We start from the raw sequence: 26,975 nt of genomic DNA, 5'->3' as shown, positions 1-26,975 counted from the left end.
TATGCTATGATAATAGATTCCTTCAGGTTCAAGTACCTCTGATACGCTGTGATGCCACAGATCATCAGCCAACCATGAAGAAAAAAAATAATTATATGGCACGGTAATTGTTTTGCACCTATCATATGTCCATTTCACCAGGGAAGTATTAGAGCTCTTAGTGGTGATGCAGGAACACAGCATTTTTTTACCAGTAGTTTAACTGTGCATATCTGTCTACTAGGCAGCTGAAGTCACACACAGTATCTATGCTTTCTTACAAAGCAGCCCTGAAATTTATCTAATGCATAAGATAGCTTTAACCTTTCCAATAACTTTCAGATAAAATTATTTTCTATGTTAATTTTATGAACGTTATTTTCTAAAATAGAAGGTCAGTACCAATTAAAGCTTCATTCCAGAGACGTGACGTTGTCGCTGCAGAAGTCATGTTATCTGTGAAGATACAGAATTGTAAGGAGGACAGTAGAAGAGAAAAATCTGTTTTTCTGAATGATGATGGTATAGTTTATTTCTATCCATAGTGTGTCTGGTTAGAGAAAGTGCTGATCCAAATCTTTCTTTAAATTATTGCTAAGGAAAATTACAATATTGACGTTATTATAAAGCAATAGTTTCATTTGCTTTCGACAGGTACATTTCAAGCATATTGATTCTGTCTCTGACGCATAGTTTTAGGAAAGGGGTTGTGTCCAGGACGAACTGCAGTGTATTGTTATTTGTTACCTTAATAGTCCTCAGGGAGGCATCAGACTTTTGCAGATTCCACTAGGATTGTTCTGATTGGCATCAAGGTCAGTTTCAGCTTCCTAACACTCCAAAAGAGCTGAAAGTAACATGACAGCAATTTTTTACTTGAACATTTGTCTGGCATTAAATATTTTCGTGTTATTTAATGAAATTGCCTTGATTTACTTTGACAGTAATAAACGTTCCAAATTTTTGCTTTCTTCCAGACTGCTGATGAAGGTTCCACTATATCCTGTGTTGTGGAGCGTACAAGGGGAGCCCTAGACTATGTGTATATAAAGTACATTATCTCACAGGTTGATTCCACTGGCATTAATTACTCTGTTACCGATTTTTCTAATAGCAGTGGCACTATCACATTCGTTCCTTGGCAGAGATCAGAGGTAAACCCTACCTTCCTATTAACAATTCATCCTGTCCTTTACAAACCTCCTGGAAAATACCTTCTGAGGGTGCTTGGCTGGTTTGCATACTAGAGAGTGTTTACTTCACATGGCTTTTCTTCTTATTATTTTTTATTTTGTTATTTTATGTTGTTATTTTTTTGTTATATATATATTTTCTTTCTTTCTTTTTTTCCATCCCTGACAACAAGAAAGTGTTATTTGTAGCTCTGTGTATATGTCAGTTCAAAAGTCACCATGTGTGCATGTACATATTAGATATATGTACATATACATAAAAAATATTAACTGTATTTATGTGTATGTGTACATATACTTTAAAAAGTGTAGATAGTCCATGTACTTTCGAAATTGGAAAATGATCAGGTTTGATCTGAGTGTTGTAACTCAAATTTATGTCCACAACAATTAAATAGGCAATAGTAAGATTCATTGCTGTTCTTGCACTCAAGGCTATCCAGGTTCTGTCTCCTTTTAAATTCAAAATCAGAAACAGGAGATTAAAGGTGTTCTTGTAACAATAGCTGTTTTTGAGTCTCCCTGAAATGATTACTGTCTGCTTTAATCTATTCCTCTGCATAAAGTGTGCGAGCAACTGGAACATAAGGAAATTATTCAATATTCTGGCCTTAGAGACACCTGAAATTGGTAATCAGAATTGCATCTCTGAGTTGGGGGAGAGAAAGAGAAATGATACATAAGGGAAGCTTTAGCTGCTTCTGAGAAAGCTTTCTAAAAGTCTTACGAAATTCCTTATCTGAATTAGTTTAAAAAAAAAAGAAAAAGAAAAAAGAAATACCAGGATACCAGGATACACTGAAGAGTAGGAATTCAAAGCTACAGAGGCCCACAATTAAAAAATTATGTGGGCAGACTGGAGGTCCAAAAGAGGGCCAGAAAGATGATCAAAGAGCTGGAGAACCTGTCCTCTAAGGAAAGACTCAAGGGGTTAGATCTTTTCACCCTTTAGAAGGGGACTTTGATCCCATTATTACAGTACCTAAAGGGCAGCTCCAGAGTTGACAGAGGCTCTCTCTTCTCAAGAAACCACAGGAGAAGACAGAGGGCAAAGAGTACAAAGATAGAGTGGGAGAGGTTTTGTCTTGAAATTTTTTACAACTACTGGAACGACTTCCTTAGGGACAGGGTCGGGTTGTCCCGACCTCAGCATCTGGGCCAGGGCAATCCCAAGCACAAACACAGGCTGGGCAGAGAAAGCACTGAGAGCACCCCTTGGGGGGGGAAGGACCTGGGCGTGGTGGTTGATGAGAAGCTCGACATGAGCCGGCAATGTGTGCTTGCAGCCCAGAAAGCCACCCGTACCCTGGGCTGCACCAACAGCAGCGTGGGCAGCAGGGCGAGGGAGGGGGCGAAGGAGGAAATTCTTCCCTCAGAGGGCGGTGAGGCCCAGGCCCAGGCTGCCCAGAGGAGCTGCGGCTGCCCCATCCCTGGCAGAGCCCAAGGCCAGGCTGGATGGGGCTGAGGGCAGCCTGGGCTGGGGGGAGGTGTCCCTGCCCATGGCAGGGGGTGGCGCTGGGTGGGCTTTAAGGTCCCTTCCAGCCCAAACCAATGTATGGTTCTATGGTAGAATTCCCATCACCAGGGGTGCTTAAGATGCAGTTGAACATGGTGCTGGATTATTTCATCTATTTTTTTTTTTTCCATGAAACATTGAACTTCATCTTTTGATGTCCCATCCAGCGTGGGCTGTCCTATGATTAAAATTCTGTGGTAATAAACAGCGTGTGCTAGAAATAGAAATAAAAATAATCTGTTTCAATGAATTCAATCCTGATGTACAGCACAGAATTGTTAAATTTATTTGAAGAAGTGGTGCGGGACCACAGTACTGTAGAAACAACATACACTTTCTATTATTGTTTGTATAATAAGGATGAATTGTGAGTAGAAAATACCATCCTCAGTTTCACTTATATCAGGCTGCAGAAGTCAATGTGGACTCAAATTCGCTGAAGTCATTTGCAGGGATCCCAGTGACTTCACTAGAACTGTGAATCTGGATAATGTGATGACTGGCAAAAGCGTGTGGTATCTGAAAATAGTTCATTCATGTTATAATAGTTTGTTCATTCAGCTTTATTTCTCTGTGAAATGATATTACTGCATTTCATACAATCATATATAGCAGAAATTTCCAAAGCTTTTCTAGCATGGCAACATAGACGAGGCCCACATTACTCTATCTAGTGGCAGAAAATGGCTGATGTAGGCTCTTGCTACACAGCTTACTGGTCCAATTTACTGCATACATACAGAGGAGCTAATGTGCATGGCTCTAAGAAACGGGCTGGTAGCAAGCTGCTCTTCAGGTGGGATATCCTAAGGGACTTTCAACTGACATTTGTAATCTACTCATTACCATGCCTCTAAATATGATCAGCTACTTAAATGTTTTCTATATGTTTGTCCGACCATATCGAAACATAAAGAAAGATGGAATTTTCTGAAGTGAATGTGTTAGCGTGTTTAGAGCAAGGTTATGTTAGTAAATCGTATGATCTGCAGGTCAAAGTGTCAGGTGGTATAATAAGCTCAATTTATTTGCTCTCTAAATTGGATTAATCACTGTAATGTCTCTTCATAAGCATAATTTCAAAAAGATTTTAAAATTTATCAGATATTTCATGTTCAGTACATGGAAATTAAACTCTGCTTTTGTGAAGATATACAAAACCAACCAAACAAGTATTTATTATCACTTATTTATGTAGTTTGAAACAATTCAGAAAATATGCCTTCCATTTCCAGTAGCTTGGAAGCATTGTTTTTGGAAAGCATATTCTAGACATAAAATGTTATCTTAGAAATTAGTTGAATTTATGTGGAGAGCAAAAATAGTGTCCTTTGCTTTCAGAACTATACAGCAGATACAGCTGACTGACTAATCAAAGAATGTTGCATGGTTTGATTTCTCCATGATTTGGTCCTTCTCTAGGTGTTAAATTTGCATGTTATTGATGATGACATTCCGGAGTTAAATGAATATTTCCGTGTGACATTAGTCTCTGCAGTGTCTGGAGATGGGAAACTAGGTTCAACTCCTACCAGTGGAGCAAGTATAGATCCAGAAAAGGAAACTACTGATATCAGCATCAAAGCCAGTGACCACCCATACGGTAACAATGATGGGAATTATACAGCTTTGTTTCAGATTATTGTGTAGTTCTTTCCAGTCAGATGAAAACTTTGCTTGGTTGTAATAGTTGAGGAAGCAATCTCATATATTCCACTTTATCTGACTTGAATTAATTCATTGTTTATATACATGAATGAATACTGAATTAGTTTTCTTTTATAATTTTACAAAAAGGCCTCAAATCTTCCCTGCCCAAACAAGCAAGGATTCTCTTGTGAGGGCAAATAAAGGCTCTGCATGTAGTTGATCCTGTCCAGGTTTTTCATCAAATGAGAATTCCTGACAATGAGAGTCATTTCTCCATATGTCTTGTACCAGTAAATACGCAAAACCGTGGCCTGTGAGGCTCTTTTGGGAAGAGAAGGTTTTATTATTGTGCTGTGCCTTTTATCAAGACTGACAAGAATATCAGTGAGAGAGGGTAAGGCACACAGCACATCTCTGGAAATAGTGTGATTGAGGCTTAAGGGTATACTGGTATATGTGGTTTTTAATTTCAGAACCATCACAAGATATGTTATCAATCACTTTATTTAAATTGTTTATCATCTTTAAAATTTGTTATGAAAAGCCATGTAAGTAGTAATTCTTGTCTTCCAGGTCTGCTCCAGTTCTCTGTGGGGCCACCTCCTCAGCCAGGTGATAAAATGATTCTTCCAGCCTCTTCTGTGCCCCATATTACTATTAAAGAAGAAGCTGGACACGTCAGATTACTGGTAGTTCGTGCACAAGGCCTTCTTGGAACAGTTCTGGTGGAATACAGAACAGTGCCAGTCACAGCTTTCAGTCCCAAAGATTATCAGGTATGGCAACTGCCAAGGTGGTATAATTGTTTTGGAATTAATTAGAGTTATTTATCGTGGAGATAGCTTTCAGTTTGACTGCTCTAGCCCAGCTATGATTCTTTCACAGAAAGACTACTTTACAAGGTGATGTGGCAAATGGATATGTAATATTCACTTAAAAATATACATCATGTGACTTCTCCATTCTTTTCTCTGCAGTAAGTTGCATTGTCTAGGAAAAGCCTCTGGTTTTGAACTTTTTTTTTTTTTCTTAACAGAGTTTTCAGTGTAGCAATTTGTGAGTTTTGCTGTTGTTACAGACCATATTATTCAAGTGCATGTACAGGTTAACATTATGCTTGTACATACTGGGATTTGTATATGCCTAGCAAAATAACCTGCATGTATCTGCACTTGCTTGTCCAACTGATCATTTGTGCAGAAAAATAAGAAAAATGTACATGAATGCAGATGCTCACCAGTATGTCAACTTAGATGTCTTCTTCTTTTTTTTTTCTTTTGTAAAACAGATTTTTCAGATTTTTTTTTAAAGCTTAAGTGAGGAAAAGTAGATGTTTTGAAAAAGACAAAATGAAGGTTCTGTTTCTTTTTTTTACATGGATGAAAACATTAGACTTGAACAAAAATATGAAGAGCTCTTATATTGCAGGCTGTTGTGGGTACACTGGAATTTCAGCCAGGAGAAAGATACAAGTACATTACTGTTAACATCACTGATAATACTATTCCTGAATTAGAAAAAACGTTTAAAGTGGAGCTGTTGAACCCAGAGGGAGGAGGTAAGGCACATATATCAGTCCCTTAGTTGTATTTTCATGACCTCTACTCGTTCATAAAAATCTTGTCTTTCTTGGCATTATTTTCTATGTTATTTCTGAAAACAAACAAAAAGCACCTCTACATCCCCACCCCCATACAGCTGTCTTTTTTCGTAGGGAAGAACTGTTCCTCAGTTCTTTTCTTAATCCTTGGTGGAAACAACCAGATCCCATAGCAAGTATATTATTACCATGTATTAGGGAAAGTGTATCACTGCCATCTGTTAGGTCATCTAAAGGCAATTGCTGCTTTTCACTTTGTATAACTTCATGGTTGGTAATGAGAACTAAAATAATGCAAAAATATATTAGCAATATGTTGCATTTCAAAAATATGGAATATTTATAAAATATTTAAGGCTAAACAGTCAAAGTGTTGTGTTTTTGTTTGTTTGTTTTGGTTTTTTTTTGTTTTGTTTTGTTTTTTCTTCCACATGAGTGAAATCAGAAGAACTGCAATACATAGGTCAAATGGATTATAGCAGTAATAGGCTGTGGATGTTGAGGGCCATAGGGAGTTTGCTGAGCTGTAGCTGCAGAGGTAGCTCGTAGATAACTGTCTGTAAGAACAAGACAAACACTTGAAAGAATTATTGGTTTGAAGGGCTAGTCTGAAGGGACGGCAAAGCATAGTGGTGCTGCCACATAAACCCCTGAATACCTTACAGATTTTTTTTTCCATTTGAGAAAAATTTTAACGGAGATTGTAAAGCTTGTTGGAGGGAAAAGTAATTAGAAACACTGACAGCCATAAATTGATTTTTTTTTTTTAAACTGATGTTATTTTTTTAAACAATTCAGAAATTGCAAGTGTGGTCCCTTCTGGGAGGATGTATCAGATTTCCTTGAATTAATCCAGCTCTCTGCTATGATTGTATGTGTCTATGGTGCAACATGGTCTCAGTGATTCTTTTGGTAAAGTCTTGAGACTTTTCACGTATTTTGTCTTTTTGGTTGAATAGTTGTTTTGTTAAAAGGAGTCAAACTTTTCTCTTTCAAATTGTTGTGACAGAAAATTTACAACTAACTTTAGTAATCCAGTAACTATATAGCCTTTTTAAAATGAGCCTTCTTTTTGGCCTTTCCAACACAAACACAAAGCTTATGAAGTCCCCATTAGTTAAGTTTTCTGCAGATTTTCCCAACATTTTCACTTTGTGAGAAAATATTAGAATAAGGAGCTTGAGGGACTTTATCGTCTCCCCTACCTTTTTTTTTTTTTTTTTTTTCAATTTAGATTCCTCCATGACAAGCCTCAGTTAGGAGTGAGAAAGGGGAAATACAAAATGGGGACACAAAGAGGGAAAGAGAGGAAAGATAAACTATGTGTATGTGTTTTCTTTCATTCTGACTTCCCATTGCTATTTCCAATGTCATAAATTAAGTAAGAGGTGGCATATGTAAATATTTCAGTCTTTATTAGAACTCCTGTACACTTTCAGAAGCAAAGTTGATACCTTCCTAGAGTGCTTCCCTCTTTTTTTCCTGTTGTCCAGAATAGTTTAAATTTCTCTTTGCTTGCGCTCTGATTTATAAATGTATATATGTGTATATATCTGTATGTCTGTCATCTTAAAGTTGCTGAGCTCTTTAGAAATGATGGCAGTGGTAGTGGTGATGGGAACATGGATTTCTTCCTTCCAACTGTCCATCAGCATGGTAAGCATTTTGGATTAATCTTTATTTCTTTATGCTAACTGTAATATCCCTCATGAACTACACTACTGACACAGTTTATCATAGTGTTATTTTGCTTGTGGTTTGAGATATATCATAGAGTCCTGTCAAAACATTCTTTCCCATTTTAAAAAAGGCTTAATTTCAACAACAGTCAATACTAACCGTAATACAGAAAATAACAGCTTCTCTATCTTCAAAGCTGTATTTTTATAGAACACAATGTAGTTATTCCAGAAGTAGTTAGAAAAATTAGCTTTGTTTGTAAATTTTGTAAAATTTTCTGGAGAGCAAAGAGGAGAGAAACTTTTTAAATTTAAGGTAATTTAAAAATTACCTGACTGTGTGTTTTGATACTTTCTTTTGCCACTTGCTTTATGCTTTGATCTCTGCATCTCAAAAATACTCTTAATAAAAAGTGGTGTTAGCTCTTTTTTTTCTAAAAGAATGCTTTGATTATTTTTCATTTTTGAAGTCTATTTTTGTCACAACATACAGAAAACAAAGATAATTTAATCTTGAGAAAATTAAAAACATACAATATGCAGAAATAAGATGAAAACAAAAGCACCTACTATGAGGGAAACGCTAATGATGGCGGATTTTGAATTAAACCCTAGAGACCTGAAAATATTGTGTTAGCACCCATTATCGAAATCAAATAATTTATTCCACAGTGACAGCCTGATTTTCTGTTTTATTTGAAAATACAAAGGAGTTCAGTTTGAACCTGAGAGTAAGTCTGTGGTTTAACCACTTTTTGGAACTTCCTGGGAAGTGTTGTTTCCTCTTCTGTGTTTCCAGATTTTTTTTAAAATGCCAGGCTCTTTCTCTTTCTAAGCAGCAAGTTATCTCACACAAGATGATCATTACAGTAGTAGAATTTCCTGGACTAGCTTTTTCTTTGTTCCAGCTTCAGTTAAAATAGTACCTGCTTTTGTCCTGTCTGCACTGCTTACACTGTGTTTTACCACGTAACTCTCCCCTACCCTAAATTCTAGTTCATTTTCCTTAATTAGACAAGTAATTTTATTTTTGATCCTCTCTTAAAATATTTGCATTTTATATGTTGCTTTGGAGTGTTGTTCCATAGAAGGGCTGCCAGGACTGCATTATTGAAAGTGAGTTCCTTATCCATGTGGATAATTATTCCACATTTAAAACAAAAAAAAAACACACCACAAAATGCAAAACAGCAGAAATATTCCAGTTATGCTTTTCTGTGTGCTTTTTGTAACAAACTTCCTTAGCTTTTAAGAAAAGATGGTATAAAAAAATAACTCATTTTGGCACTTGCACTTACAGCCAGCTTGGGAATTGCATCCCACATCGTTGTGACTATTGAGGCTTCTGATGATGCTCATGGCGTCTTTGAGTTCAGTACTGAGTCACTCTCGGTAAATGGAACTGAGCCTGAAGATGGAGATAGCAATATTATGTTGCAGGTTAGAAAGTTTTGGGTCTCATATTGCTATGCAATCCTCTTTTATGTCTATTTTACAGAGCATTCTGCAATATTTTTATAATAGGTCTACAGCATTTTAACTTAACTTTATCATGTACATTTGTCTTGACATTTTATACTTCACTTTCTAAAGTGTATCTTTCAGCTTAAAACTAAAATGTTTTATATAAGTTTAAATTTACTTCTACTTGTTTACATTTGAGGTATGAATATTTTAAAGTAAGTGCTGATGACACAACAAATACAGCAAAGCTAAGATGATAAAGATTACACTGTTTTTAAAATTAGTTTATTTTTAACTCATCATGTCAATGACTTTGCACTGTATATAATGGAGGGGCTGGATTGTGTGCAGCTTGCAGTTGGCAATGACATGCTTAAGATCCTCCGGGTAAGGATTAAGGGACATGGAAATAAGTTATAACAATAAGATGAAGTTGTTGTGGGAGTCTGCTATAGACCACCCAGCCAGGAGGACAACATTGCCAAATTATTCTATAATGAACTAAGGGATATCTCTAGGTCATCTGCCCTTGTCCCTGTGGGTGACTTCAACTTCCCAGATGTTAGCTGGGAATACCATACAGCCAATACAAACAGGTACTGGAAATTCCTGAGGCACGTTAACAATAACTTGTTGGTACAGTTACTCTGGAAGCTGACTAAGAAAGGTGCCCTCCAGATTTGTTGCTTGTAAACAGTGAGGGTCTTGTGGGTGAAGTGGTGATTGGAGGCTGTCCTGGCCATAGTGACCATGAGATGGCTGAGTTTAAAATCTTTGGTAATAGGAGGAAAACTGCCAGCAAAAGTTCAGCCCTAGCTATGGAGACAGCAGACTTCAGACTACTCAGTGAACTAGTTTGTGAGGTCCCCTTGGAACCTGCTTTTGAAGGTATTGGAGTCCATCAGTGCTGGTTAGTTAAGTAACACCTCTTAAGAGCACAGGAACAGGCAATTCCAAAGAGTCAGAAGTTGAGCAAGCTGGGCAGAAGGCCAGCTTGGCTGAGCAGGGATCTTATTCTAGAATTTAGGCGAAAAAGGAAAATCTGTGGGCATTGGAAGCAAGGTCAGTTGAACAAGGACTACAGAGGTGATGTTCACTCAGAGTTGAAGCTGGCCAGTACTGTGGGGACAACAAAAAGTGCTTTTTTTAAAGGATGCTAACAGCAAAAGGAGGAGCAGAGAAAACATTGATCCATTACTTGTTGAGGTTGGTAACCTCACAAATAAGTACGCCAATAAAGCAGAGGTTAATGCCTTCTTTGCCTCTGTCTTTAACACCAATGATGGGCTCGGGGACACCCAAAGCTCTGAATTTCAGGACTGTGATGATGATAAACTCCCAGCCAACTTTGAACTTGTGCAGGATTTGCTGCTCCAGCTGGATGCATATAAGTCTATGGGGTCCAGTGGGATTAATCCCAAAGTACAGAAAGAGCTGGCTGATGTCATTGCAAGACCTCTCTCAATAATTTTTCAATAGTCTTGGAGTCTGGAGAGGTCACAGTTGACTGGAATTAAGTTAAACGAGGAAGTGCTGGATTCTGCACCTGGCAAGGGGCAATGCTGGCTGTACGGACAGGCCTGGGGACAAGAGGCTGAAGAGCAGCCCCATGGAAAGGGATCTGGGGGTTTTGCTTGACAGCAAGAGAAATATGAACCAGCAGTGTGCCTTAGCAGCCAAAATGGTCAACTGTGTTCTGGAGCATAAGGCACAGCAATGCTGGATGGTCAAGGGAAGGGATTGTCCTGCTCTGCTCTGTGCTGGTGAAGCCTCACCTCTAGCACTGTGTGTGCTACAATATATGAAGGACATAAACTATTAGAGAGCATCCAAAGGAGGGCTACTATGGTGGTGAAGGGTCTAGAGGGCAAGAAGTATGAGGAGCGGCTGAGGTCCCTGGGTTTGTTCAGCCCAGAGCAGAGCAGGCCGAGGGCAGGCCTCATGGCGGCCTGCAGCTCCCTCACGAGGGGAGCGGAGGGGCAGGCGCTGAGCTCTGCTCTCTGGGGACAGCGACAGGACCCGAGGGAACGGCATGGGGCTGGGACAGGGGAGGGTCAGGCTGGGGGTTAGGGAAAGGTTCTGCACCCAGAGGTGGTCGGGCACTGGGACAGGCTCCCCAGGGACATGGTCACAGCACTGAGCTGCCAGAGTTCAAGAAGCATTTGGACTACTCTGTCAGACATGCGATTTGATTTTGGGTGGTCCTGTGTGGAGTCAGGTGTTGGACCTGATAATCCCTGTGGATCTTTTGTAACTCAGGATATTCTGTGATTCTGTGACTTTGCTGTATGCCATTTTACACTTTTATGTTCTTCTTTCTTATAGTACAAAGAAATACATAAATCTTTGTGTTTTCCACTTAGGTTGTGAGAACTCATGGGGCCCTGTCTGAGGTGACTCTGTATTGGGTCATAGTCTGTGATCTTACAGAAGACCTGGTCTCTGCATATGGGAATGTAACATTTGATGTTGGCCAAGTGAGAGCAAATATTACCATACAAGTTTCTCCTGACAACGTGCCTGAACTGGATCAGGTGTTTTCAGTTTTGATCATCAATGTGTCCAGTGGTCGTCTTGGAAATCACACTAATGCAACATTAACAGTTTTAGCTAATGATGATCCATATGGACTGTTCATCTTTTCTGAGAGAAACAGACCAATAAAAGTTGAGGAAGAAACAAAAAATATCTCCCTGACAATAGTAAGGCTTGGTGGTCTTCTTGGTACAGTAGTGGTTACATACAGAACTTTAGGTGATGATGAAAAGTCACCCTTTCTTCCACCTGATGTTGTTAGAGCAATACAAGGAGAAGATTATATACCCATTACTGGTTATGTGATCTTCGCAGCCAATGAAAGCGAAGCCACAATATCTTTGCCTATTTTGGATGATTATGATCCTGAGAGGTCAGAATCTGTTTTTGTGGAGCTAAACAATACTGTTTTGATCGACAAAGTACAGGATCGGCCAAGTAAGTGTCTTTCATATGTAAACCCAAAGCTTAAATATGTAGGCTAATATTTATATTTAATAGGATAAAATGCAGCAATTGAAATTACAGTAAAATTTTACCTCTGCCTAACTCTGTATAGTTAAGAATCCTGTAAGTTATATGTCAGAGTATCTCACATTAAGTATGAAGATTCTGTGTGTCAGCATATATTTCCTTTACCACAAAATTTTGTCAGGGGTGGACATTTCTTTCTCCCTTCTGCATCTGCTTTATCCCAGGTGTTTTAGGCCAACTGTATTACTGTATTGGTTTTGTGTGCTAATACCTGCTCACCTGTTGTTTCTGTAAAGCACAATGATAGGAAATAAGCTAGTTGCACTTACTGAAAGCGAAAAAAGCCTTTTAAACATTAAGTGGTGTAGAATTGCAGCTTCATGCTGGCTTTTTAGCGTAGAGGATGTTTGCCCGATCAGATAAATTCAGGTCATTACAGCCTTATTTATGCTTAAGAGCTTCTTGGCATGCCTAATTTCCCTTCCCTCTCCCCCATGACTCTCCCACATTAATCTTGATTTTTAAGGGAAACACTACAAAAAATTCTACTGGGAAACTGAAAGGTTACTTATAGTTCATCATTGCTAGTGTAAAATTCTATTGTCCTATGGACAAATAAGTAAGTAATTTTGCTAGTACCTCACCTCTTCAAAGAACTGGTGTTTTGTATGCTCCACAGCAGGGTAGAATAATAAGTTAGTAAGAATGTGGATTTTCTGACATAATATAATTCAAACATCAAAAATATGCTTGTGCAGTTTGTAGTTATATTTTGTCCAAATCTAAAATGAAAATTTTATTGAAAGCTAGTAGTGGCCATCCACTAAACTCAGGTGTATGTATATGAACAGTATAGCCATATATAGGAGGCATTTCAGGCTTGCTGTAAGAGGTTTTTTTCATATTTCAGTTGTAAATTCTCCTCGTCTTGGATCAGTGGGTGAGACTATAGCTCATGTAATTATCAATGCCAATGATGATGCTTTTGGAACACTTCAGCTTTCAGCTTCAGCTGTGCGAGTTGCTGAAAATTATGTTGGACCAATCATTAACGTGACCAGAACTGGGGGAATTTTTGCAGATGTTTCTGTGAAATTCAAAGCTATGCCAATAACTGCAACAGCTGGTAAGAAATCAAAATAGCAGAAATACACATTCTGTGTTAAACCAGAAAGAGCATACTGTATGCTTCGAGTAACCAAAGCAAGCGTGTATTGAATGCAGTCTAGTAAAACAAGTAGAAAAAATACCAAAGTGTGAGATACTTACTGAGTGTACTTAGGAGACAGGAATTCAGGTCCTATAGAAGAGACCTTACATCAAATTTAAAAAAACTCAGAGATATCATCACTGAAGAATCTAGCAAGAAAACTAAGGAAAGGAATTGGCTGTTTGTTTCCCTGGTGGCCACTCACTTTCTCAAAAAAATAAAATAAAATAAAAAATCCTGTAGTAGTATATATAGCTAGTACTTAGTCCTTTGTACATATTTCAACCTACCATACATGGCTTATTTGAGTTTCTTGGAGGGAAATTGAGAGCTGGTGACTCCTCTGTGAAACAGACAAATGTTAAGCACAATTCAAGAAGACTTTTACTTTGCAAATGAAAGGTAAAGCTCTCAGGTGATCCCTGAAAAGCTCCACGAGGGAAGGAGTGACCTTATGTCCTTTAGTAAAATCTCCTTTGAAAAAGGTACTTCTGTTTCATTTTATCTCTTGGAAAGCCAGACAACTATCAGAAATCAAATATAGAAATGTCACAGTTGTGTGATCTTCTCAATGGAAGATAATAATGGACCTTTTGTAATTGCTTCTTGGACTGACAGTGTAAACTCTGTTTTGGCCAAGATGAGATTTATTTTCATCCATCCAGATATCTAAAAGGCACTAGGAAATAAACAATTGTATTTTCTGGGTATGAAGATAAAGAAAAAAAAAAACACAAAAAAACACACCAACATATGAACACAAGGGAATGCAAAAAGAACAGATAAATATTAGTGCTGATAAACATTAGTGATGTTTCATAATGAACCAGAATGCCTTAATATTCTTCTGTGTTTTGATTGTTTTGTTATTTTTTCATGTACAAATCTAGGTGAGGACTACAGTGTAGCCTCATCAGATGTTGTCTTACTAGAAGGAGAAACAAGTAAAGCTGTGCCAATTTATATAATTAATGATATCAATCCTGAAGTTGAGGAGTCCTTTTATGTTCAGCTGCTGAATCAAACGACAGGAGGAGCCTTGCTTGGATCTTTGACGAGGGCAGTCATAACCATTGAGGCTTCTGATGACCCGTTTGGATCCTTTGGTAAATGAGTCTTATTTGCATATTTTCTCTTGTCCAGTAGCAATCTGCTGATTTGTGGGTGAGTTATTACTGGGCAATGGAATAAAAATTTTCAGAATACAAAAAGGGAAGTCTGGATGAACACAGTAAAGGACAAAATAAGATAAACTAAATTAAAACGTGTAAGTAAGGGCAAATGGTGCCCTTATATAGCGAAATTGAAGCATTCAGTCAACTTATATATCAAGATTTTGTGAGACGAAGGTGGATTTTGGAGTCTCCTAATGGGGATGGATTTTAATTTAATTTGTATTTTTTTATCTATTCTAAATGTTGCATTTCTGCAATAGCTTGAAGCTTAAGTTTACATGCCAAAACCTGTTTAGATAGTGCAGTGTCATTGTTTTACAAAATAATCAGGCAAAGCAGGTTTAAATATCTGGGGAAATTGGAAAGTACAAATATGACTTAAATTGCATTCTTGTATGTTCTGGTTGTTAGTTATTGTAGTTTTTCTTCTTTCTATCATTATCAGTAAAATGGATTGTGGACACTTTCCAAAAATAGTTTCATTACACAGGTTTTGAGAAAAAAATGGTAATTTCAAAAATTTAATGACATTTTAGAAATTTATCTTTTCTATTTATTTTTTCTATTTCAGTATTTCTGGTGTATGTTTTCCAGCCATTTTATTTGACTTACTCTTTCTCCCTTTAGTACCCTACTTTATTTCAGTTATTCCATTTTATCAGCAAAATGTAAAGGAAATTGACAAAAGTAAATAATTCCACATGGATAATTCATTAACTTCATTCTTAACAACTAAAGATTTTATACAAGAAAGACTTATATTTGAAACAATTTAGATGGAATATGTTGACACATTTTTTCCATACGTGACATAAAAAATGATAAAAAATTTCCTCACTGGGAAAAATTACCTTCTGACCGTCTTCTAAAAACTTAGATCATGGCTAGCCTTGAACAATGGATACGTTGGAATAAACTCTTGGGTGGGGGCTGAATTTTCATGCCAATTTTATTTGCAGATAAAATGATACTGAAAGTTCAATTTGAAGTTTAAACCTGATTAACATTTTTTTAATTGTGCAAATGAATGCAATCAAGTGAAATAAAATATATACTTCAGTAACTAGGATGGTGTTTTTATTTTAAATATTACTGTTAATGAAATACACCTCTTTGTGCTGCACTTCAGTGTTCCAGATGACCGAATTTACTGTGGAGGAGCCTGAATCTGGATCAGTACCCATAAATCTGCCAGTAATCCGCAATGCTGGGACACTTGGTAACGTTACTGTTGAGTGGGTTGCTACCATTGGTGGACACCCTGCTGATGAGGACTTGCAGGTTGCCTCAGGCAATATTACTTTTGCCCCTGGGGAAGCCTTTCAGATGCTACTATTGGAAATCCTGGCTGATGATGTTCCAGAAATAGAAGAAGTAAGTCAAGCACTTACATCTTCCTTGAAGATGGTATTAATTTTGACTTGTTCTAGAAATATGTATGATGGAAAACAAGAAATGTTCCGGCAGGAAGGTGCTATAATTTCATGTTATACTTTGCTTGTAATTATTGTTAGAAAAACCACAAATTGTCTAGCTGCATTACTTCTTTTTCTTTTCTTCTCTTTGAGATTGTCCGTGTAGAATTAACTCAGGCCTCCAATGGTGGTGCTATTGGGTTAGATGGCGTGGCAAGTATTATAATACCTGCCAATGATAATCCTTATGGCACAGTTTTCTTTCATCAATCCTTATATCGAGTTCAGGAGCCACTAGAAAGAAATTTGCTGGCAAACATAACAGTCAGGCGAAGGTTTGTATAATGTTTGCTTTATTTGTAATTACTATTTATTCTTCACTTTTGTTTTCACTATAATGTCAAATTTCATGCTCCTCTCATAAAAATATGTGCATCAATTCTTTGATCTGCCATCTCAATGTATTTTCATTTCAAACACATTGTTTTTGAAGTAGATGTCTGTGTATTACATAAATTACTTAAACGTAGTATACATTGAATACTTTGTAGTATACATTGTATACTTTGTATACATTTGTATACATTTGTATACATGTAGTATACATTGTATACATTGTATACAGTAGTATACATTGAATACGCTGAGTTTACATTGGCAATGTAAACTCAGCGTACACAGTGTACTATTCATTTTGTCCGTTTAATCATCAAATCATTTAAACCTGCATGGTAGCCTGTTCCTGTGATTTGAACAGGAGGACAAAATGGCCAGCCCTTACAGGATGAAAATAAGAGAAGGAAAACAGGTTTTATGCATGTGATCCTAGAGGAAGGATGATAAGTCTGGGTGTCACCGGCTTTTTCTTCCTTGCAAGTAAGGAGAGCTGCCAAGTCCTGAAGAAGACTAAGTTAACTCCTAGAACCAAATGTTTACAAATATGCATTCTTAACAGACTACTACCTAAGCTATAAATAATCAAACTTGCTATCCACAAAAAAATAAGATAACTCAGTTATTCTGGTACTAGTTTCAAAGGGAATGCATTTTGATGTGTTATTTGGAATTTTTCAGCAATTCAGAAAGGGTCAGTTGATTTTGTTCACTTCTATTATTAACCCAGAAACATGTAGAATATTAGACATCCTTTGTCAACTAACAGAACTTTATTTTATTATAATGTCTTTTAGTGAGGGAAGATTTGGTCAGCTGCAGATTTTCTACAGCACTTCTGAGACTGACGTTGTAGCTCTTGCTGTGGAGCAAGGTCAGGATATCCTGGCCTACTACGAGCCTCCTGTACAAGGAATTCCTGACAAACCATCCAAGACCAGAGTGAATGTGTCAGCAGCAAGTGACCCTGTGTATTCCTGTGCAGCTCAGTGCCTAAAAGAACAAGCATGTTCAGCCTTTACATTTTCCAGTGCCTCAGGGATTCCTCTCTGCCTTTGGCTGACGTCAGATATCAGCCCATTAACTAACAACACTTCAGGGTTCCGGACCTACAAGAAAAACGTTACCAGTGCATTCGCCCTCTTCAGCACACAAGCCATCGCTGGCAGTGATTATGAACCTGTTACAAGACAGTGGGCCATAATGCAGGAAGGGGAAGAGTCTGCAAATCTAACAGTTACCATACTGCCTGACAGCCTGCCAGAACTGGATGAGAGATTCACTATAACCCTTTTGAAAGCAGAACTGATGAACGTCTCAGCCAGCTCAAAAAACCAACCAACCATAGGACAGCCAAATACCTCCACAGTTATCATAATGATGAATGGAGACGCATTTGGAGTGTTTAAGATCTACAGTGTAAGTCCCAATGCAACAGAGAAAGGTCTGTATGTTGAAGTAGAGGAACGTCCTCAGACCAACGTGCAGCTAATGATACACAGAACAGAAGGCAGCCTGGGACAAGTGACAGTGGAATGGCGTGTCATTGGTGGGACTGCTACTCCAAACTTGGATTTTATAGGTGTCGGTGAGACTCTGGTGTTTGCTGAAGGTGAGACAAGCTCTCGTTTTGGCTTCTGTTTTGTAAAACTAAGAAAAAGAAAAAAGAACGTGACAAGTACACGATACTGTGGATGTTTTGACAACTGATATCTTCTTCTTAGGCTAAATTTTCCTGAATGCTAAGGATACACGTGCAAAAGAGTATGGTTGTTCATTAGCATGTAGCATTATCTTGCAGAACACACACAGTGGTAGCAAAGCACAATGAAATATCTAAGCACAATAAATACCTAAGGGTTTTTATTAAAGAAATATTGCAGTATAAATATTGCACTATAAAGATTTCCTTTACCACATAAGTAAGGATTAATAAAGTCGAAGATAGTTGTTACAGCAAGGATAATGGAAATGAGAATCAGGCCTAAGTGGTCTTTTGTTAGCCCTCGGTCACTACAGTACTAATTTTTCATGACATCTCTTTAAATTCTGAGATCATATTGTAACACAACAAAACATATTTAAACGTAACATAACAGAACATATTTAAAAGAATTGCAAACAGGACAAACAAGTCCCTCTCAGACATTACTTAAGTACCATGCAGCATGCTGTATTTTATGCTGTATTTTATTTTTTCAAAGTCTGAGTTAATCGAACTGATATTTTGAAAGCAATTTCCAGGTGCGTAGTAAAGATTCTAGTGTGCTAGCTTGATAAATCATCTGAATAGTAAGGCATGGCTGCTGGCAATGATTGTGAGGCTGACATGTAATTACATTACCAGTTATAAGTTTAGTAAAAACTGATTTTGAAGTATTTTGAAAGACAATCTAGCAGGAAATACATATGTATTCTGTAAATTGATATTCTAATGATCATAAAACACAGCTGGGTTATGCACACGCACTGAACAACAGGATTGTGTTGTAAATTTTAATGGATATATAGCGACTAGAGATTAACGGTGTTTGCTGCTTACATTATTATTCTTTGATAGTCCCAAAGGCAAGGAACTAACAAAATGTCATCCCATTTCAATGCATTCCCTGGCTCAGTAAATGTACTCATATTGAATGTACACCCTTGTGTAAATGGTTCATCGGAGAGCTTAGCACCTGGCAATTTATTTTTTTTTCAAGAATGATATTCCCCTTTTCTAAGTTAAATTTTAAAGTCATAGAATTTGTAATGAAAATAAAGAATTCTAGGCACTCCGAAATAATTCCTATATAATTAATTTCTACATAGTATATTTAATGATGTGATCGTTTTATTGGCTTAATGTGACTGATCAATAGTAATTAGATAAAATTTCATAATGACATTCACTGACTTCCAGAAAGGTAAATAAGTTTGTTTCATGCAATTTTAATATATTTTATGTATTTAATTATTTTCAAAATGAGATGATTGAGTCTTTTTACAAGGTGGTTTCCAAGTGGACACACGGTTGTATACGTTCTTCTCCTTGTAGGTGAAACAAAGATGATGGTCACGCTGCCCATTATAGATGATCCAGAGCCAGAGGATGATGAAAGTATTGAAATCAGCCTGGTCCATACTGAAGGAGGGAGTCGAATTTTGCCCAGTTTTGACACTGTCACAGTGATTATTCTGGCAAGTGACAATGTGGCAGGAATTATAAGCTTCCATACAGCCTCAAGATCTGTTATTGGTTGTGAAGGTGTGTTCTTTGTGTTGACCACGCTCAAATTTTAATGCCAGTTTCCATCTTTGTGCTTTCAGTTGATAATGACTCACAATGATTGTGTTTCACTGTTCAGAGAACACCAGCAAGAAGTGAATATCCACATACCTGACATGTACTTTGAACTCTTGCAAGCATTCATAGAATCACAGAATGCTTAAGGTTGGAAGGGGCCTCTGGAGGTCATCTGGTCCTTTCCCCCTCAAGCAGGGCCACCTAGAGCAGGTTGCTCAGGACCATGTCCAGGCTTTTGAGTATCTCCAAGGAGGGAGACCCCACAATCTCTCTGGGCAACCTGTGCCAGTGCTCCCACACAGCACAAAAGTGCTGTCTGATATTCAGAGGGAACCTCTTGTGCTCCAGTTTGTGCCCGCTGCCTCTTGTCCTGTCCCTGGGCACCACTGACACGAGCCTGGCTCTGTCCTGTTCCACCCTCCCTTCAGGTATTGAAGGACACTGATGAGATCCCCCTGAGCCTCCCCTTCTCCAGGCTGAGCAGTCTCAGCTCTCACAGCCTCTCTTCCCTTCCCTTGATCACCTCGGTGTCCCTCTGTTGGAGTCTTCCCAGTACGTTTAGGTCTGTCTTGCACTGGGGAGCCCAGAGCTGGACCCAGTGCTCCAGGTGCAGCCTCACCAGTGCAGAGTAGAAGGGAAGGATAGCTCTCTCAGCCTGCTAGGGATACTTGGCCTAATTCAGCCCAGAATGCCATCAGCCTTCTTAGTAACAAGGCATGTTGCTGGCTCCTGCCCAGTGCAGTGTCCAGCAGGACCCCAAGCCCTTTCTGTCAAGCTGCTCTCCATCAGGGTGCACGCCCTGGTGCCTGGGGCTGCTCCCCGCCAGGGGCAGGACTCTGCCCTTCTCTTTGTTGGCCTGCACGAGGCTCCTGCCAGCCCACTTCATGACTGCCAACATACACACACCTAATAGTCATAAGCAAATCAGATCTATCAGCGACTTACAAAGAATTTAAAATATTCTAGAAAACATTCCTGCAGAAACACTAGGGTAACATCTTCCCTTTGTCTGTCCCATGAACCTGATGTTTTTTTATGGCAGATGATTTGGGAAGTAGCAATTATAAGAGAAAGCAAACATTTGAGAAAGAACAATAATAATTTGGTATGTACTAAACATTTCTACTATTGTTTTAAAGAATACACGGCATGTTTCATCTACAGTTTGATGCAGTTTTGCATAGGATGATAATAGTACTGGTGGTGATTGCTTTAGGTGGCCTTTGATGGAATCTCAGTGTATTGCAGTATCACGTTTCTCTGATGTTTGAACTGATGGGCAGGGAAAGTTCACAAAACAGGAACTTGTCCCCTAATGTGTGCACTACATTTTCTGTTTGAAGAAAAATGGCTTTCTCAACCAAAGGTTTTTTGTTTTGTTTTCCCAACATGAAAGGGCATCATAACCTTTGGTTTTTTATCTAGGTATGGTTTGTGTTAATTCTGTGCCAAGCCAGATGTGATATGATTAGCTAAGAAGAGCTGTTAATGAGCACAAGGAATTAATAAAAACTGTCTCAGTCCCAAAGTCCCTGAATACTTTCAACTGGTTAAATGTTATTCATAGCATGCTACCAAATGCTGGCTGCTTGAAACTGAAGTACTTGGCTATAGTTCTATTATTATATATAGTTATTATTATATTATTTTTCCAGGTTGTGAAAAGAAATAGTTCATTGCCTTCCAGCCAGAAACAAAACAAGTGAACTAAGTGTCTTTGATTAAAAAAAAAAAGAGAGAGAAAAAGGGAGAAATAGAGAAAGAGCAAAAGAGCTAAGGCATTTAGATTATTTTAGTTTGTCAAAATATTTTTTTCATTCGAAAGCAAAATTTACCAGACATAAATCCAAATATCATTACTTTTACAGTTATTGTGTTATTGAAAATTTTCTGTTAAGTGAATACATTTTGTTTTCACAATGTGCATGTTATTTTTTACCTTATTGAGGATAAGTGTAGTATTTTTTATTGGACAGGGGTCTGCGACAGTTGTGTAACTGTATTACAAGAAAATGCACTGCAGTAGCTTAAAGTAATGAGGAAGAGGAGAGCGGCTGATGCTCCCTTCTTCACAGCGATAAATACCCACCTCTTTGTTTCTCTATGTAAGAGATGCATCACTTATTAAGTCACAATGTAGAAATGTAAAAGTATGGATAAGGATTAAATATTAAAAAAAATATTGAATTTAGCCTAATAACACTTTCAATCTTCAGAAATCAATTAGTGTTCATATTAGCATTTCTTCTGGATAGGAATACCAAAAAAATCTTGGTAAAGCTGGTAGGAAACATGGATCAGTAAATAACTACTTGGAATCTGTAATAATGACTTCAAGTTTCTTCTCAGTGTTTGGATTATAGTGGAACAGCTTTCTATATCATAAAGCATTTTTCCCAGTCTTCAATGAAAATTCATTATAACTTATAGAGATATATTGAAATAAGCTTTGCCTTATTTGTGTGTGTGTGTGTTTTCCCAATGGTACTAAACCATTGAAACCACTTTTCTTTTAAATCTTTATTTCTTTGTAATGGATATGCAAAATTCTCAAATAGAACATAGTGGATTGCAGTGCAGTGTTAAACACTGTAATGATTTAGCCTCAGAGGAACCTGTAAATTGGGAGTCTACCATCCAGATATTTGACTGTAGAAGTGGAATCCTTGTGATATCAATAAATTTTGAATTCCTTAATTTTCTTAGAAGCAACATGGACCAACTTAAGCCAAAGATGTCGACATCAATGTCGACATCAATGTTGACATCTCTGAGACTTAACTGAAGTTTGAAATGTTGGGGCTGAATAGCACATTTATGTATTTGAAAATGGGTGTAAACAGTTTTTGTATTACTTCTTTACAATATTAAATTTTATTTAAGTATATTAAGGGCTCTTGAAGTTAAGAATTCCTTTCTCTTTCATTGGTAGCCAATATACATGCATATCTCTGACTCTTCCTTACAAAAAATAAATGTAACTAGAAAATTTTCAGATTTTTCTTGCCAGTTTTAGCTGTACAATGCTGTACAATTCTGTAAGGTAATACAGTAGAATAGCAAGACAGCATCCTAAGTTGCTGCTCTCTAAATTGCATAATCAAAGGGACTAGTTGGGCAGCATAATGTTATTATAACATTATCTTATGTTTTGTTAATTCTTCAATAAGCAAAAGAAATCTCATGTATTGTTTTCAAAAATCTCAGAATTGTAGATTTCTGCATATTTCATGTCTCTGAAAGCCAATGCAGGACAAAATGTGCTGTTGAACTTAAATTCTGTGGACCTGAAAAATGCATATGAAATATGAATGCCATGTACCTACCTATTATAAATAACCATCTGTCCTCTATTGTGAATGTTTTGCAAAATATTGCCTACTGATCTATTCCATGTTGATATAACATGCTAATTTCACATGTCCACATTTAAAATATTTAATGGAAATTTTGTGAAAAACTTGTGAATATAAAACAATTTCCACATTTTACAAAGCCTACTAAGAGGTCTACTCTTTTTAATTAAAGTGCCTTTGGGGTTAAATGTTATAAATGTGCAAAATACCATAGTATTTGCTTCCTTTATATGCACATTGTCCAGCAATACTGATTACCTCTGAGATTATAAGAAATTATTAACATTTTCTGAATGTTTTGTTTTCTAACAGTGACCATATTTGTAAGTTCGAACTCACATAAATGGAACTTACAGATAATTATAAGCATTTTTTTCTGCATGCATTGAATAAAGTCACAAGACAGTGCAAATGTTCAGATAATGTGTATTCTTTCCAGGGAACTGTTGTAGAAAACTACTATTATTGTTGGTACATACAGTAGTTACTGTTTTGTACAGTTTACAGACTTGTATTGCTCTAATGTTTGCGCATGTTTTCATGAACATTCCCTTTCTAAGTTATTCATCTATACCAAGTTCCCTCATATGTTCATAATTATTTCCAAGTGTGAACTAAAAACAGAAAAAAAAAAACTAGAAGAGTTTAAGTTTAGGTTTTTCTTTTCAGCATTAAAAGTGAATGTGGTATATAACTACTGTGAAATTCAAACTGACAAAAATAGCAATATCTTTCAGGAAAAATACTTTAACTGTGTGATGCATGTTTTTGACCTCTCATTTTTATAACCAACATGTAGAAGAGGAGACCCTGAAACACTGCATCTTGTCCTTTATTCCTAGGAGAACAATTACAATTCCACATCGTAAGAACTCCTCCAGGACTGGGAAATGTTACTGTTGAGTGGAAGATAGTAGGACATAATGTAAAACAAAATTTTGCAAACTATTCTGGAATACTTTTTTTTCCTGAGGTAAGTCCATAAACAGTGATGTTGGCTACAGGAAAATAGTGTGATTAGAACTGATCTGAGAAAAAGTGTGCCTTTTCAACAGTCCTTCTTTCTTGGTTTGATTATTTAATTTCTCACTTTTTGACTTACAAACTGGAGGGAGCTTACAATTCTTGATACTTAACTCTTCTTAAAGAAATTGTTCAAAATACTTGTCATTATGATATCACTTGTGTTTTATAAAATAATGGCTAATCAATTTACCCTTAAAACAAATAGGGGACGTTGAATACAACATTGTATGTTGATCTGCTGGATGACCATATTCCTGAAGAAAAAGAAGAATACCAAGTCATCCTATACAACATCAAAACAGAAGGTAATGCAGAACTATAGCCAGCTACATCTTAAAAATACCATTTAATAATATAATATTTTTAATTTTATTATTTCATTTTGGAGGTATAGGACTGAGCAAACTGCAGCTGGTGCAAAGTACGCAAAGTTCATTAACATTTTATTGAAATAGGCTTGGTCCTTATGTATGTATATATAAATCCCACCGTGTCTCCACAAATACACTTAAATGGTTTTCAATCCTGATTTAACTCTGCCTATTTAATTCAATGGTTGTTTCTTCCCTTAATCTTAATGCAAACTGAGTTTACTAATATGTCATGGATAGAGTTGCCATGAAACATGCAGATATTTTTATCTTTTTAAACAATCTTGTCAAGCTGCAGACTTACTGATCTGTCCCTGAATTCAAGGTGGTCAGAATATTTTATTCTTGCCATTAAAATTATAGTGAGAAAAGAAGCCTTAAACTGCATCCGTTCTGAAATACCTTTTTTCAAACTGAAATTAATGTCCAAACACCAAACTAACTTGACATGGATTGTGTTGCTGCGAGGTGCCTTATCAACTTCCGAGAGTCACTGTGGCCCAACGGGATGAGCAAAATTATTCATCAAAGCAATAGTTGGAAAACATATCAGTTTATTGATGTAATGATTGTGAAGTGGAATATAGTTTTAAGCTTTTGGAGGTACTTCCTGGGAAAATGGTTTATTTCCTTTTAAAATATAGGGAAGTTGATATTTGGCACTGGCCTGTTAAGTTTTCTTATTTTTTAATACATTTTTGTGACTTTGTACTTGGTATGCATAAAATTTCTGTTTCTATTTGTTATAGAATGTAAGTATATATATGTGTGTAGGTCCCACACCATCCACATACTTCAGTGAGCTTTGGTTTCGTGGTATTTGCATGGCTACTGAACGTTATTTAAATGTAATATTAACAATAATGTAAGACAAAAATATTAGTTGCATAACACTTCATTCACTGCAGTCCACTGATTCTCTTGCAGGAGTTTCTTCTACAGGTGCTGCTGTTTTGGATAGTCAAGGATATGAAGCTGTTCTAACAGTAGAAGCTAGTGATGAACCACATGGAATTTTGAATTTTGCTTCCACATCCAGGGTGGTTTTAATCCCAGAAGAAAACAAAACAATTCAGCTTTTTATTAACAGAGAATTTGGATCTCTAGGTCTGTATAACAACTCCAAGAGAAAGGAAGTTTTGTTTTGCTTATCATTAGGCAAATAAAAGCCATGATAATGAAAGTTTGGAAAAATCTTTGTTACAGTTGGTATTTTTTTCAGAACTTCTAAGCTTCTTTCTGCAGACTTGGAAACTAAATATTACTTATTACTAGAGTCATAATCCTCATTAATACAGCAAGGGATCTGAAAGCTGTAACAATCAGGTGGCTATTAAGGTTACCATATTTTTGTCTAATGAGTCTGTCTCAAAGCATTAGTCTCTTCAGAAAAAATAAAAAACATGAGAAAAGTGACATGTACACACATCCCACATATTTTTTCTCTGAATTTCAGGAAGTCAGCACCTTAGGAATGTCACATGGAAAAAGTTGTGTCCAGACCATTGAATTCAATTTATGTCTCCTCTGACAATTTCTGATTCCTCTTTGAATCAATTTATCCATTAACATCCTTTAAACTATATAGTATTCAATTCTACAATACAATAGTGTGCTTCATGAAAAAAAAAAATGAATCTTGTGTTTGTTGCCTGAAAATAGCAACTTATGTTGTGAGAAAACATGTATAATAATTTCCTATTTGCCTTTTTGGACTATATTTACACCTCGGTGATAATCTGGCTGTTTCTTTTGCCATACTTGTTTTGAAATGAAGTAACATTTACAGTGCTTTTCAAGATCTGGAGACACCAGAGAGTTTTAGAGACATTTTAATGACACTATTTTTCCATTTATTTTTTAATACCAGTCCATACTCTAGTGTACTCTTTGAACACTATTCAGTAAACTAATGTTTTAAGATAATTGTTCATAGTAAGTGCAAGATCTCTCACTGAATTAAAATAAGCATCGTTACTTATTTATTAATTAGGACTCTTTTATCTCTTACATTTTATTTCATATAGAGCAGCTTTTAATTTCATCTATCATTTTATTTCAGGTTCATACTCCTTATGTTTGCCACTTGACTTACCCTACCAGATTAGCGAGAGGTGGCTTTATTCTCAAAACTATAATGTATAACTTTTCTGCTTGGTAATATTTATCCATGTGTCCCCTAATTTTGTTCTCTATTGAAGTTTGTCAATCTACCCAGGAAAGTATCTAGATTTATTAATCTGTGTTTCCCAGCACTGTCTTTAGAGCCTTTCTTAGATATCTGTCATTCCCAAAAAGTGTCCTTGTTGCAAAAACTCATATTAATGGTACATGAGATGTCCCAGTTAGTCTTTCAGCAATTTCATATTTATGGTCCACAGAACTTCAAATTTCTGGATGCATTTGGACCCAATGATTTTTGAGTCCTATGCAGACAGACAAGTCAGCAAAGGTCAAATTGAAGGCATATTGATAACGGTAACAAAGGTACACTAGCTCCAATGTACTTTGGATAACTCTTTTAATCCTTCTGTTTTGCAGTTAGTCTTTTTATTTTGTGGATGAGAATTTGATCTCTTGTCTTTATCCATTCCAGTGAACATTATATAAGAACTGAAAAACAATTTTTTTTTTCTTTTTTTTTTTCTCCTCA

General features: G+C 36.8%; 1 pseudogene across 1 annotated transcript in view; it reads left to right on the top strand.

The window, feature by feature from the left end:
• Nucleotides 1-26,975, top strand: part of LOC310891475 (adhesion G-protein coupled receptor V1-like) — an 87,315-nt pseudogene that overhangs the window by 47,023 nt on the left and 13,317 nt on the right. The window contains exons 29-44 of the transcript in view: nucleotides 957-1,133; nucleotides 4,111-4,291; nucleotides 4,912-5,114; nucleotides 5,767-5,896; nucleotides 7,514-7,594; nucleotides 8,918-9,057; nucleotides 11,445-12,054; nucleotides 13,001-13,216; nucleotides 14,191-14,406; nucleotides 15,605-15,849; nucleotides 16,044-16,225; nucleotides 17,081-17,895; nucleotides 19,321-19,530; nucleotides 23,768-23,898; nucleotides 24,157-24,256; nucleotides 25,250-25,429. The product of the transcript in view is annotated as an adhesion G-protein coupled receptor V1-like (transcript). The remainder of the gene's footprint in view (nucleotides 1-956; nucleotides 1,134-4,110; nucleotides 4,292-4,911; nucleotides 5,115-5,766; nucleotides 5,897-7,513; nucleotides 7,595-8,917; nucleotides 9,058-11,444; nucleotides 12,055-13,000; nucleotides 13,217-14,190; nucleotides 14,407-15,604; nucleotides 15,850-16,043; nucleotides 16,226-17,080; nucleotides 17,896-19,320; nucleotides 19,531-23,767; nucleotides 23,899-24,156; nucleotides 24,257-25,249; nucleotides 25,430-26,975) is intronic.

This window comes from Anser anser (assembly GCF_964211835.1).
Source record: "Anser anser genome assembly, contig: HAP1_SCAFFOLD_122, whole genome shotgun sequence".
In the NCBI taxonomy this organism is placed as follows: domain Eukaryota; kingdom Metazoa; phylum Chordata; class Aves; order Anseriformes; family Anatidae; genus Anser; species Anser anser.
Note: the sequence above shows the minus strand (reverse complement) of the source record. Positions and strands in the feature narration are given on the sequence as shown.